Below are 12521 nucleotides of genomic sequence, written 5' to 3' on the forward strand. Positions count from 1 at the left end.
CACAGACACCTTTATCTACCTTTTACTCAGCTCTCTTGTCCTTTGGAGGACTAATCTAGCCATGCGTGCAAAGGCCAGGGTCCCCTACTTAAACCTTAAGGGGTTCACAGTTTGCACTTAAAATGACCCCTTTCAGTTTAATTACTGAAAATCTCACTGGCTTGACAAGTCCTCTTTTGTGTGTGAGGACCTTGCTGACCAACACGCCCCAGAACTTGATGGATGCCATTTCACGTAGAGTGCCTCTAAGCCCACAAATGTCCCACTTGGCCAGCAGGCCAGTGGCTTGATAGATTGACAAGTGACCAGGACAAAAGCTTTGGGTCAACAATCCATTTAAGATCCATTATTATGGAGTGAACATTGTGTCCTCGGGCAGGTAAACACATCTCCATTGATCCGATGGAGAGATAGAAATATTTTCTCTCTCGTTCACCTCCATCAAGAACCCTTTCACAAAGGCGAAAAACAAACAGTATTGAGAGGATAAAAGCAGGACTGGAATAAGCCAGACATTCTGGTCCATTGGTAAATAATGGTGTAGGCTACCAGGGCTATTCCATAACCCCTGAAACTACTGCCTGCCTAGATAAAATGTGTGACATGGAAAGATCAACAGGGCTGATGTGGTTTTACTCTCCTTAATGTCACATTGTGTCTGGGACTGTGAGGAGGAGCTCAGGGTAAACACTAATGACAAGAATGCTCATAGACAGTGCAGATTAGAAATAAAGTACGCTGCTCAATGCTGCTGAAAACCCACTGCACTCCAGTCTGGATCTCGCAGACGGACTGAGAGGTTAATCAGATGTGCAAGACCCTAAAGAAGTTGAAACGTACTATTTAAAAGACTAACTACACTGTATTTCTTTTCTGTTGTTTAAGGTTTTGTAGAATGTAAAATAAATAGTTGTGTGTGGTGTTTTACAGCACAGTATGTAGGAAACACTATGACAATGTCATCATTACATTTTAATATGAGCTCAAAAAATAATTTCACATTCACTGTTGGTCCACATACATCCTATATTTTAGTTTAACCCTACGTACTTCCATCCGCCTTAATGCACAGCATTAAGATACACTATATATACAAAAGTATTTGGACACCCCTTCAGAATAGTGGATTTGGCTATTTCAGCCACAAACGCTGCTGACAGGTGTATAAAATTGAGCACACAGACATGCAATATCCATAGACAAACATTGGCAGTAGAATGGCCTTACTGAAGAGCTCAGTGACTTTCAAAATAGCACCGTTATAGGATGCCACCTTTCCAACAAGTCAGTTTGTCATATTTCTGTCCTGCTAGAGCTTCCCCGGTCAACTGTAGGTGGGGTTATTCTGAAGTGGAAACGTCTAGGAGCAACAACGGCTCAGCTATGAGGTGGTAGGCCACACAAGCGCACAGAATGTGGCTGCCGAGTGCTGAAGTGAGTAAAAATCAAGCTTCACCATCTGGCAGTCCCACGGACGAATCTGGGTTTCAAATCAAAGTTTATTTGTCACGTGCGCTGAATACAACAGGTGTAGACCTTACAGTGAAATGCTTACAGTTAAATGCTTGGTTTGGCAGATACCAGGAGAACGCTACCTGCTCCAATGCATAGTGCTAACAGTAAAGTTTGGTGGAGGAGGAATAATGGTCTGGGGCTGTTTTGCACAGTTCAGGATAGGCCCCTTAGGCCCCTTAGTTCCAGTGAAATCTTAACGCTACAGCATACAATTTACATACTAGATTACAATTACATCTACTTTATGTGCTTCCAATGCTGTGCAACAGTTTGGGGAAGGTCCTTTCCTGTTTCAGCAAGACAATGGCCCCGTGCACAAAGTGAGGTCCATATATGGTTTGTTTAGATAGGTGTGGAAGAACTTGACTGGCCAGCTCAGAGCCCTGACCTCAACCCCATTGAACACCTTTGGGATGAATTGAAACACCGACTGTAAGCCAGGCCTAATCACCAAACATCAGTGCCGACCTTACTAATGCTCTTGTGGCTGAATGGAAGCAAGTCCCCGCTGCAATGTTTCCAGCATCTAGTGGAAAATCTTCCCAGAAGAGTGGAGGCTGTTATAGCAGCAAAGGGTGGATCAAGTGCATATTAATGCCCATGATTTTGAGATGTTCGACCATGTAGTGTAGCATCGCCACACTGTGCATTCATCGTCAGGGTGTTACTGGGGACGTTGCAAAAAGAGTAGTTTAACCCTTTACATGGACTCCACGTAAGGCCTCTGTTTTAAAAAGGGACTCAAACATTCAGCATGTTGTTATTTCTGAACTACTCTGCTTAGGCTGAAAACAGAGGGCACTGCCTCACAGCAGGTAGTGGACAGCTCTTCCTGGTATAATGAAGCATAACTTACATTCAGTCTTGGGGGACTCAATGAGCGAGGCCTCAAACGTACCCATTACAGTTGTGCTAATGTCAGAGTCACTGGCATTCAATGTTATATTTTGGTCTCTTTTTGATTATGCTCCTTCACAAACACCCTAGCACCCCCTCTCTCTCTCTCTCTCTCTTCCCCTCTCTCTCTCTCTCTCTCTCTCTCTCTCTCTCTTCCCCCCTCTCTCTCCATCTCCCTCTATGCCCATTCCATTCCCTTTAATTTCACCCTGGGTAGGTTGCCGCTGTTTCCATCCCTGATCGGGTGGTAAAAACAAGCACAGTGGGTAATTCACACTATATTAAAAACTGTTGGTGCAACAAAGAACTCTAATTATCAGCCGTAAATTAAAACCCAGAGCTGAGCTATGTGGTAATAATCACAATCTGTGTGCTTAGTGTAATCCCCTCTCTATGCAGTTGTCCCTTTCTAAATGCTATACCATTATCAAAAACCTATTTCAGGTATTTCAGGCCTAATGTTCATGGAACTTGTATAGGTAAGTATGACAATGAACTCTAGAAAGTTCTTATGTTACATTGGGGATGCTGATTAAAATGTTATGATTCCAATAATACCCTAGGAGCTTGGTAAGATAAGCTTTATGTGCATCTAGGTATCCTCTCATGTTGTATTATATTCAATACTTTCTCTGCAACATCAAAACACCATTACTGCGTGTCATTCTGATTCACTGTAAAATATTTCCAGCCGCTTCTTTGTTCCTTCCTCCATCTGTTTTGTCATTTTAAGTATTCATGCACTTTAATATATTCCTTATTTCCACAAGAACCTTTAAAGCAATACTTATTGCACACTCTTGTCTGCTTTCAACTTTTCCTATCACCGCTTAATACCACAGCATTAGGATTACTTCCTGTTTAAACTTGTGTTATTGTAAACACACAGAAACAGATAATTTGCATAAGTATCATCTAACTCCTGACACATCATGGTAGGGGTTCACAGTGTGGAGAAAATATATAAATATAAGATATACTCCATAACTTATTCCAATGCTTTTTATTATAAACTACTGTCTTATTCCATTATTGGGCGTTCAATCCATACGTGGTGGGCTTGGTGTTTCTCTCTATGTTTCAGGGTGGTCAGGTTTTGGAGTGTGTGGTGGTGGGTGGTGTATGTGTGTGAGTGTGTAGGTGTGTGTATGTGTGTGTTTAGTGATGTGTGTGTCTTCGCATTTTTATGCACCGGAGCCCATGTTACTTGCTTTACCTCACATTCAGTCAGGCCCTCTTGAATTCAAGCCGATTATGGATAACAACCACATTACAGCGCAATACATCAAAGACCTAGCTTACTGCACAGTGGGGAGCCACTCTGGCACATTTCACAATTCCAACCATTCGAAGAGCTCTCACTGGAAACATGTTATGCACTAAATGTGTCACATAGAAAAGTGTTTTCTGATCCATTTGACACCAGACCCTGCCGGTACTGTCTGTTTGTGCTGGTTTCATTAAAAGCCGAGGGATGAGAGGGAGACGGGGAGAGAGAGATAAGAAGAGATTCAGAGATGGACTTGACTATAGTGTTGTAGTCTGGCATGGTAGGGGGCCTAGAGGAGAAATGCATTAATCTGTTTATTAACTACTTATAAGAACATTATAGATGATACTGTAATGAACTAATGTCACTGATTATGAATACAGCCATTATAAATCTGGTATTGTAAACTGGGTGGTTTGAGCCCTGAATGCCAATTGGCTGACAGCCGTGGTATATCAGACCGTATACCACGGGTACAGTATGGCAAAATATTTTTATTTTACTGCTCTAATTATGTTGGTAACCAGTTTATAATATCAATAAGGCACCTCAGGGGTTTGGGGTATATTGCCAATATACCACGGCTAAGGGCTGTGTCCAGGCACTCCGAGCTGTGTCGTGCTTATGAAAAGTCCTTAGCCATGGTATATTGTCCATATACCATACCTCCTCGGGCCTTATTCCTTAAGTATAGTAGCATTTAACTTGTAAGAATTCAAGCACTAAACACAATGAAGAATATAACTGCCCTCATGTCTGTGTCCATTTTTTATGAAATCATGCATACAAATCTGTCTTCTAGTGTGAGTTGTGGACTGTGTTCACTTCCTGTTTCTGTCAGAATGGTTTTGTCAAGTCTGTGTGGTTTGTTGTCTATTCCGGGTTCAATTGTACTTTAATGAAAGACATTGAATGAGTCAAGGATACATCAGTGAGTCTTTGAAAGGTGGACCTCGTCTTTTTTTTGGCCCAGGATATGCTTGCATGAGTCTGTTTTCATAAATGCTGGTCAACATATAACATTCACAAACATGAATCATTGACTACTTTTAGCCTTTCCACCATTATATATCTGCACGCATGGTCCAAAAACTACTACAGTAAATCCAATTTTACTATTTTCTTCATCACAAAATCTAGATGGATCCAGTTAATTCTCACTCAGTCAAACTGAAAATGAAAGAAAATCCAACCTGGTCTTAGAGAATATGTGCTAGAAAATAATGGGTATGTGTTTTGACATGAGTCATAGGGCTAGGATCACATGAAACTAGAATATATTTTGGGGTCGCACTAAGGTAATGTCTCGTTGCTCAAACCAATAAAGAGCACATTTCACCCACACATGTACTTTGTTTCCAAGGATAGTCCTACGTGTATATAGGGTTCAATCAGGATTCAGACATCTGCCAAACTAATTTGAGTACCAGTGAGTAAATCTGGAAACAGTTATCGCTGTGTTCAGCAGCTGTTTTTTACTCACAGGTGTATAATAGCATGATGCTCAATATGTGTTTATGTATTTGCATAGCACTGGCACCTGTTAGTGCATTTGTTTTCCACCTAGTGTCCATGCTCCTCTATAATAAGGATGGCTTTCCTCCCACAGCCTTCCTAATGACTGTTATCACCCCACTATCTCAGAGCCCAGTCGAGGAGTTGTAATAACCTAGCTAGCACTGTGTGCAGGTGACACAGGATGCAAGGAATGTGTGAGCAAAAACCAACATGTCATTGTGCCACTTACCAACCATGGTAAGTACTGACCAGGAAGAAGACATAGGAAGGAAAATGATCTCACACTGTCTCGAATGGCACATTGTAAGGAGAATTGACATACCTGGCACAGACAGGTGTTGGTGGCACCAACTATTGTAGGGTTAGTGGAACTAGAGTAGCAATAGTGCTGAATTGACCATTGGCAGACCTAACGGATAGCCCATCTTTCTCTCAATCTTTAGATCTCTTCAGATTGAACTCAGCGCTCAACCCTAATGCCATCGACACACATTGGCAGAGAGAGCAGGTGAGAACCTGCCAAGCTGTTGCCCAAACCCATCGTCAGTCTAGGGAGGTGAGGAGCTGCCAAAAACTCTGTGGCTAATGAGGACAAGATGCTGGGATATTCCTCTTGGCAGTATACAGCAACTGTCTCTGACAAAAGAAAACACACCCAGAAATGTTGGCTTACACTCCCAAAGCCCTCTCACCCAGTAACCACCGACCTGCCGTGCCTGAAACTGGGGATATTTCCAGCCAGCTTCTCCATTACTGGGAGCTTCATTACGAGTATTTAGCGTCTATTAAAACACCTATGCTTGGCTGCCTCTCTCTGACCTCGCCTTGCCTCTCTACCACTGCTGCTCATTATAATGTATAATTGCAGGTAAGCATCCTATAGTATCAACAGGCTTAATTACCAAAGTGAGAGGGGTTCACAGTTCCACCATGTCCCAAATAAACCTGAGCTGCAGAGGAATAAATAACAATTATCGTCATCAGCGCCAGTGTATTTCATTACAGAGGTCAGTCCAACTGAAATAGAAATGTGGTTTTAATGACTGGATTACCAATCAAAGCTGTTGTTTACACTTCTGCAGTGTGCGACGTACAGCCAATCTGCATGTCAATGTTGGCAGTTCAACCTTGTCCAGATTGATTCTTCAGGTTATCGTCGTATGAGAGTATGATTTATGATTTTTTTATTAGAATCCCAATTAGACAATTTCACATTTACATTTTAGTCGTTTAGCGTACGCTCTTACTTAGAGTGAATTCATTTTAAGATGGCTAGGTAGGACAACCACATATCACAGACATGGTAAGTACACTTTTCCTCAAAGTAGTTATCAGAAAGTCAGACCTGGGTGGGGGGGGGTTCAGGAAATGGCTAATGGCGACAGCTAGTCTTCCTGGGGTCCAACACATAACGATAAAGACATTACAAAAATACTATACAATTGACATACAATTAAAACATTAACATAAATATTACAGAATTGTCTATAAACAATAATAGATAACGAAATGTTTGATTTATTTATTTCACCTTTATTTAACCAGGTAGGCTAGTTGAGAACAAGTTCTCATTTGCAACTGCGACCTGGCCAAGATAAATCGTAGCAATTCGACACATACAACAACACAGAGTTACACATGGAATAAACAAAACATACAGTCAATAATACAGTAGAACAAAAGAAAACAAAAAGTCTATATACAGTGAGTGCAAATGAGGTAAGTTAAGGCAATAAATAGGCCATGGTGGCGAAGTAATTACAATATAGCAATTAAACACTGGAGTGGTAGATGAATGTGATGAATGTGCAAGTAGAGATACTGGGGTGCAAAGGCGCAAGATAAATAAATAAATACAGTATGGGGATGAGGTATGTAGATAGATGGGCTGTTTACAGATGGGCTATGTACAGGTGCAGTGATCTGTGAGCTGCTCTGACAGCTGGTGCTTAAAGCTAGTGAGGGGGATATGAGTCTCCAGCTTCAGAGATTTTTGCAGTTTGTTCCAGTCATTGGCAGCAGAGAACTGGAAGGAAAGGCGGCCAAAGGAGGAATTGGCTTTGGGGGTGACCAGTGAGATATACCTGCTGGAGCGCATGCTAGGAGTGGGTGCTGCTATGGTGACCAGTGAGCTGAGATAAGGCGGGGCTTTACCTAGCAGAGACTTGTAGATAATCTGTAGCCAGTGGGTCTGGCGACGAGTATGAAGCGAGGGCCAACCAACGAGAGCGTACAGGTCGCAATGGTGGGTAGTGTATGGGGCTTTGGTGACAAAACGGATGGCACTGTGATAGACTGCATCCAGTTTGTTGAGTAGAGTGTTGGAGGCTATTTTATAGATGACATCACCGAAGTCGAGGATCAGTAGGATGGTCAGTTTTACGAGGGTGAGTTTGGCAGCATGAGTGAAGGATGCTTTGTTGCAATATAGGAAGCCGATTCTAGATTTAATTTTGGATTGGAGATGCTTAATGTGAGTCTGGAAGGAGAGTTTACAGTCTAACCAGACACCCAGGTATTTGTAGTTGTCCACGTATTCTAAGTCAGAGCCGTCGAGAGTAGTGATGCTGGACGGGCGAGCAGGTGCGGGCAGTGAGCGATTGAATAGCATGCATTTAGTTTTACCTGCGTTTAAGAGCAGTTGGAGGCCACGGAAGGAGAGTTGTATGGCATTGAAGCTCGTCTGGAGGTTAGTTAACACAGTGTCCAAAGAGGGGCCAGAAGTATACAGAATGGTGTTGTCTGCGTAGAGGTGGATCAGAGAATCACCAGCAGCAAGAGCAACATCATTGATGTATACAGAGAAGAGAGTCGGCCCGAGAATTGAACCCTGTGGCACACCCATAGAGAGGTCCGTAGTTGGTAAACCAGGCGAGGCAATCATTTGAGAAACCAAGGCTGTCGAGTCTGCCAATAAGAATGTGGGGATTGACAGAGTCAAAAGCCTTGGCCAGGTCGATGAATACGGCTGCACAGTAATGTCTCTTATGAGGGGGATGACTGCAGCAGCTTTCCAATATTTGGGAATCTCAGACGATACGAAAGAGAGGTTGAACAGGCTAGTAATAGGGGTTGCAACAATTTCGGCAGATCATTTTAGAAAGAGATGGTCCAGATTGTCTAGCCCGGCTGATTTGGATGGGTCCAGATTTTGCAGCTCTTTCAGAACATCAGCTATCTGGATTTGGGTGAAGGAGAAATGGTGGGGGCTTTGGCGGGTTGCTGTGGAGGGGGCCGGGCAGTTAACCGGGGTAGGGGTAGCCAGGTGGAAAGCATGGCCAGCCGTAGAGAAATGCTTATAGAATGGAAATAGAATGGAAATAGAATGGAATAGAATGGAAATAGTAATGTCAAGGCAAAACAGTGTAGTTACACTGGACGAATCTAATGGTTCAATACTACCATGTACAGTACTAGATTCTCACACGTACTCCTCCACCCCACTTTCTTCACATCCAGACAAAAAGGGCTCTCCCCCCTCTCCTTTAAAGCCTCTCTTTAAACTGTTCACTAGTCTAAAGCGTTGGGCATGCTTTGGTTCCAGGGGTTTCTTCTGGCTGAATTAAAAAGCCTGTTTTAGAAACTCTTGAATCTGTGTTTACCCTGTGGACAGCCCCTCACAAATATAAACATACATGGCTTACAGAGGTAGCCTACACTTGGAGTGGGATGAAGCTTATTTTTTTCATCTCATGTGAAGGGGTTAAACATCGTACTAATCAGCTTTAACATATATTTGGTCATCCCTCAGCTGCTAATATGCCCTAACTGGATTTAGATATTGTATGGGAATGCTCTTACTTTTTGACGTCTAACCTGCCTCTGAACCGTCAAATTTCTCTTGCACTTGATCCTTCTATTTTCTACGTTTTAGGTATTTTCAAACCCCTTAAAGATTCTTAGTAACAGTTGGTCGATCAAAGCCACACAGCCCTCCGAGCCGCTCCTGAATTGGAGCACAAGTTTAGGATTGCCTGAAAGGAGAGTTGGACACAATAAAATGGTATGTTTGCCTCTGACCTGACTCAATAAACCAAATGTGTTATTCTTGAACTGAAGCGCGAACACTGTGTAGACATTAGAATTGTTTTCTTCAATCGTATTATAGGTCTTTTAAAGGATCCAATTTGAAAGTTTTGGACCAGATCTAAACCATTCAACATAATCTATGGTTTAAAGCACAAAGCCAGGCTACACACCATGTGACCTCCAGTTACTGGTATTAAAGCTAGTATTGTCCAGTAGAACCCCTTAGCTCCTATCTAAAGATAAACCCATGTTATCAAAGTCACCTTATGAGCTTTTAGATCCCACATACCTATTGTCATGACACCTAGTGAAACCCGCTATAGTCAGTAAACACATCTAAAAGGATGAATGTTTTCATGAAAATAGTTCTAATATTATTTCAACAATTAATTACACCAATAATATAAAGAAGTGTGAGTGCGCGTACTTCTGAGCAATTTATTTATATACTGTATGTACCGTATGTGTGTATGTATGCATGCACTTATAAAGACATATGCATATGTTTGTGTATGTGGCAGCCAACGTCACTCCTTCGGGTATGCACTGCAGCATATCTGTGACCAGACATTGGCACAGTGGAGAACAGTAAAAAGGAACTGCTGCTGTCATCATGACCTAGCCAAGCCTAACCATAAAACCAACTGAATGAAAATGTAATTGACCTAGACTTTGTGTGTGTGTGTGTGTGTGTGTGTGTGTGTGTGTGTGTGTGTGTGTGTGTGTGTGTGTGTGTGTTATTTGGTGGGCCAGGGGAGGGAGGGGCAAGGTATCAAAGATCACACAGAGTGTATGACAGCTGACAATTTCAGGCTTTTGATTAGGATTTGTTGATATGACCAGTCCCCGGGTCTCTCCAAACTCTCTCCAGGGATTCTGGGCTGGCTGGCTGTGTAACAGACGGAACAAACCGCCAGTTGACAGAATCATCACGTGGTACAGGGGCTGTCTTCCAACCGCCTTCTCTACCTCCCCTCCCACTAAAACCCTGGTAATTAGAGAGTCTGGCAACATGCAGAAACAGCAGCCACAGTGAGCACCATGTCATGGGCAGTGCCAATTATGCTGCAGCCATTTTGCTTGTGGATGCAACTCCTTCAGTACAGTAGTGCTTGTTGTAATGACACACACACAGGCTACACATACAGTACATGTACACACACGGGCACGTACACACACACGTACACACACACACACACACACACACACACACACACACACACACACACACACACACACGCAGACATCATTACTGGACAATTACACTAGCTATTTTTGTACACACAGAACTAATCGTTACAGATATGGTGCTTATTATTTAGCAGTATGTCACCTCAACTGTAAGGCTGAAACCATAAGACGATGCTGCTCAATATTGTCATCTTGACTGTATAACTTTATCAAGGTGCTCACCTCTACACCTCTTGTTTACGTCAGACACAAATCACATGGCAGCTACTGTCATTACTAACGACACTCTCACCCACAGTAGCAAGGTAAGACTGTAGATCCATCTTAGCTTTATCGCCTCCGTTTTTTTTTTACGAAAAGTTGGGCTACATTTTTTGAAGGCGGTTCGATGAATGCTCACTTGCGTTATGTGTACATTTCAAATGATGACAGTAATAGTGTCGAAGTATTTTCCTCTTCAATTTTTAGGTTAAATCATCCTTGAATAATCCAGCATAAATGGGCTATTATCTTCCGCTGTAATATTATATACCGTGGACAAATTGTCCACTTGCATTCAGCAGTAGCCATAAAAATCTTTGTTGATGGAATTTCAATATCTTTAAAACAGCTATTCTACTACAAAGAACAAGCTAATTGCACCATTTGCTCACCCAGTAGACAGAGGGCCACTCTAAATGTCCCCTCGTTCTATAAAGAAGGACACATTTAACTACTTGAATTGGAAACGTGACCAACTCAAGGGTAAGTTATCATATGTGATCAGATTCAGGAAGGTGGGCATTTGACCCTAGGATGAGCCTAAAAAATACACTTAGTGTAATTTGTTAATTCAAGGAATGGTCTAGTTTTGTTCGTAAGCAGTGGTTCAGGAAATTGATTCCGTTATTGATGGTGTATAAGCAAATATGCCATGCAGTGAACATGTGATGTACTTAACATGAGTAAAGGTATACAGATAGATGTTATGGGGTGGCAGGTAGCCTAGTGGTTCGAGCTCTGGGCCAGTAACTTAAAGGTTGCTGGATCAAATCCATGAGCTGACAGGGTAAAAATCTGTTGTTCTGCCCCTGATGTCGATTAAGGCAGCCCCCTACACCTCTCTGATTCAGAGACACATTTAAGTTGAAGGCATTCAGTTGTACAACTGCCTAGGTATCCCCCTTCCCTATCAGAAGCTCTGAAACTGTTGTTTGTATTGGTGTCGCTTTATGTTTTCAAAAGCTTGGTTACTGTCACGACTTCTGCCGAGGTCGATGCCCCTCCTCGTTCAGGTGGTGCTCGGCGGTCGACATCACCGGTCTTCTAGCCATCACTGATCCATTTTTCATGTTCCATTGGTTTTGTCTTGTTTTCCTACACACCTGGTTCCAATCCCATTCATTAGATGTTGTGTATTTAACCCTCTGTTTTCCCTCATGTCCTTGTCCGAGATTGTTTGGTGTTATTGTGTTCGTGGATTATGTATAGGTGTGCAACGGGTTATGTTACCCATGTTATTTTTTGTACGCTTGTTTTTTGGAGTTTGTTTTTATCTCATTAAACCACTCCAATTACATCAAGTTGGTTTCTCCTGCGCCTGACTTCCATGCCACCTACACACACGTCAATGACAGTTAGAATGAATATATTTAGAAGAGCAAACAAAAATGTGCTTGCAATATACATATAATTCATAAAATATCCATGAAATTGCTTCAATTGTTACATCACAACTCCTGAAATACTGAAATTGGACTGCAGACATAACAAAAAGTGTATTTTAACAATGTATGATTGGAACCAGTAATACCAATGCTGTATATTGTATGACATTGGTCTTTTAAACCAGAAAAACATTATCAGGCCACTGGAGAGAATGGTATTACCTGAATTTACATTAAAACCCTCCAATTCTACTAGCACTGAAATTCACAGCTCTTACATTTCAAAGAGTACTATACAACCATAACCAGCAAAAATATGCACCTAAACCTGTAAAACTCTGTTTATTGCAAGTGCAAATTGTATTAGGCTTGCCATAACTGAGATAGGCCCTTTCAAAAGCCCAGTCAATAGGGCTTATGCCTCAATATTGCCTTCCATGACAAAGCAGTACCAC

Source organism: Salmo salar, chromosome ssa09, assembly GCF_905237065.1.
Source record: "Salmo salar chromosome ssa09, Ssal_v3.1, whole genome shotgun sequence".
Lineage (NCBI taxonomy): Eukaryota > Metazoa > Chordata > Actinopteri > Salmoniformes > Salmonidae > Salmo > Salmo salar.